A 3,156-nucleotide genomic window follows, 5' to 3' on the forward strand; every position below is an offset into this window, starting at 1 on the left:
CAAGTGGTTCATGGAGCCACAACATGCCTGCTGCCAATTCTGGTTCCGATTCTGTTGCTGCTTCTCGTGTACCTTCTGCAGTTGGTGTAGAAGAAGATGCAGAACCTGACAAGGCAGTGCCTACAAATGATGATGAAGACGAGATGATGTTTCCTGAACTGGTCGATGTAGCCAGTCAGCAAGCAGTGGATGACGAATATATGGAGGAGCCCATCAGCCAAGCTAAGTTTGATGACACTAACGATGAAGAGAAGGTGGAGAACATGGACAGCTTAATCGAGGATGAATACTATGGTGATGACATGCCAACAATTGAGTGGAACTAGGAAAAACCTGAGCTAGGTACCATTTTCCAATCAATGGTGGACTTTCGGAATGCAGTGACAGCATGGTGCATTATATCTGAAAACACCTATAAGATTAAAAGGAGTGAGCCAGCAAGGTTCACGGTTTTTTGTCCATATCCTAGGTGTAGGTGGAAGTTGCATGCATCTCGTATGAGAAAGAGCAAATATATTCAGGTAATCGAAGTTCAGTTAGTAATTTAGTTTCAAATCGTTGAGTAAGGTTTCTTAACTGTTCTTTACCCTTTTATTTTGTTTCAGATAAAGAAAAACCCACACAAGCACACCTGTCCACCTAGAGGGGGAGGGGGGAAGGCCAAAACCAAGCTAGCAAAAACTAGGTGGGTGGCAGATGCTATATTGGATTGGCTGAGAGAAGAACCTGGACTTGGTCCAACAGCACTCCATGGGAAGCTTTTTGAGAAGTACAAGATAGAAATTCCATACATGAGAATTTTCAATGCTAGGGAAAAGGCTCTTGACAGAATTAATGGTCAATGGAATGACAGTTTTCACCTGCTTTACACTTTCAAAGCTGAAGTGGAGATGGCAAGTCCGGGGAGTGTTGTAGAGATTGACAAGCATATAGTTCCATTCAAAATAAAAGGGAAGTCATTTTAGAAGGAGTGCTTCAGAAGGGCTTTTGTTTGTTTCAAGGCTTGCTGGCGGGGGTTTCTAGATGGTTGCAGGCCCTATTTGGCTGTAGATGCTACACATTTGACTGGAAGATGGAGAGGACAGCTAGTAGCAGCTTCTGAAGTTGATGGACACAACTGGCCATTCCCAGTTGCATTTGGTGTGGTGGAGGCAGAATCTGAGGAAAGTTGGGTCTGGTTTTTGCAGCAGTTGCGCAACATTATAGGCACACCCCCAGGTTTAGCTATACACACATATGCTTGCAAGGGTTTAGAGAGTGCAGTGGAAATTGTATTCCCTGGAGTGGAGCATAGGGAATGTATGCGACACCTAGCGCATAATTTCAAAAAGAAGTTCAAAGTTAAAGTTTATGATGAGAACTTATGGCCAGCATCATAGACATGCAGAAAAAGGAAGCATGAACACCATTTGAGAGTGTTGTATGCTCAAAATCCTCTTGTGAAGGAGTACATGGATGCACATCATGGTAAGGTGTGGTCAAGAAGAAAATTCAACGAAATCTACAAAGTAGATTATGTGACCAGTAACCTTGCAGAATGCTTCAATTCAAAGTTCAAGTCAGTGAAAGGGCTCTTGTTGTGGCAAGCATTTGACAAGATGAGGCAAATGATCATGATAAAGATGGATCTTCGCAAAAGAATTGCAGAAACACAATATGTTGGTCATCAAATGCTCCCATCACTGATTAAGGCATTGCACTTGAAGGCAAGAGGACTGAAGATGAAATGTATTCGATCTGGTACATATGAGGGAGAGGTTACCTATACTGACACTAAAAATAGGGTATGGAGGTATCCTATGAACCTAAGTACTAGAGAATGTACTTGTAGGCAATGGCAGATCCGTGGGAAGCCATGCATACATGCCCTACATCTGATGACCGTTATCGGGGGTGCAGATGGTGAAGTTGATCAATATTGCTCTGAGTATTTCTCTGTTGCCAAATTGATGGCTGCTTATGCTGACAATGTGCCTGCACTATTGGGGAAAGATCAATGGAACATAGTAGATCCAGGGTTCAAACTCCATGCTCCTGTCATTACTAGACCACCAGGAAGACCAAGGAACCAGAGGATTAGAGCAGGTGAGGAGGGTCGTCTACCAAAGAAGCGTGCTTGCAAAAAATGTGGAGTTCTGGGGCATATTGCTAGGCTTTGTACCAATGCAGTGGATGCATCATTTGGAGAGGAGGAAAGATGGACAGCAGCCAATGCTGAGGAGAATGCAGCAACAATGGAGACTGAAGATGCAGTGGAGAATGCAGCAGCAAATGAAGCAGTGGAGAATGCAGCAGCAAATGAAGCATCTTGGTATGTGTTTGCACCCTTTGTAGAATGCAGCTACCCTTTTGTTTGCATTTGTTCTCTTTTTTGCCTATGGCTTATAATTTAGCTCTAGGGAGAAAAGGCCAAGAGATGAAGAAGTAGAAGATTTTGAAACCATGGCCTTTGATGGTTTTGAATCTATAAGAGAGGAAGAGGAGGGCATAATTTTTCCAATTGTGCCTTTAAAGATTACTGAACCCATAGATGACCGTTAAATAGTCGTCAAGTGCTCGGCGAGTGCAACTACTCCATCAGCACCTCCACGAGGAAAACCCCAAGTAAAGCCCAAGATCAAAAGGAACAAGAGTCTGAAAGAAAAGAGCATCTCAACTAGGGAAACCAAGAGCAAGACGGTGAAGCCAGCTGCAAACACAAGGAGCAAGTCGAAAATTTGAATTAAGTTGTTGGGAAATGTTTGTGTTGTCAATTTGAGGGCGAGTGGATCGCTTAAAACTTGGTAGATTTGTATTAAGATGTTGGCATCTTAAAACTTGGTAGATTTGAGCTACTGTGATAACTTATCAGTTGTAATAATGTTGCTTCTGCTTTGGTTTCTTATTTGAGTCAGAATTCAAATTTCCATCAAAATTTGAATTTAAATCAATATTTGAATTTGGGCCAAAATTTGGATTCGAGTCAAAGTTGAAGTTGAACATTGGAGGTTCATTGCTCTGTGCGGTGTATTTGATCGAGCATTTGAAGTCCAATATTCGTAGGTGAACAGTCCGAATGAGAAATCTGCTAGAAACGAGCTCGAAAACTAGGGTAAACAGCCCTATTTGAAATCAAGTTTTTTTTACCTTGCCTAAATGAGGCATATATATTTTTAT

At 42.1% G+C, this 3,156-nt stretch overlaps 1 pseudogene; it reads left to right on the forward strand.

Annotated features, from left to right (window-relative positions):
* The first annotated feature begins 791 nt into the window (after positions 1-791).
* LOC147993002 (uncharacterized) lies at positions 792-2,721 on the forward strand (annotated as a pseudogene).
* The last annotated feature ends 435 nt before the right edge of the window (positions 2,722-3,156 follow it).

This window comes from Triticum urartu, chromosome 1A (genome assembly GCF_056163025.1).
Source record: "Triticum urartu cultivar PI428250 chromosome 1A, HENAU_Tu73, whole genome shotgun sequence".
NCBI lineage: Eukaryota > Viridiplantae > Streptophyta > Magnoliopsida > Poales > Poaceae > Triticum > Triticum urartu.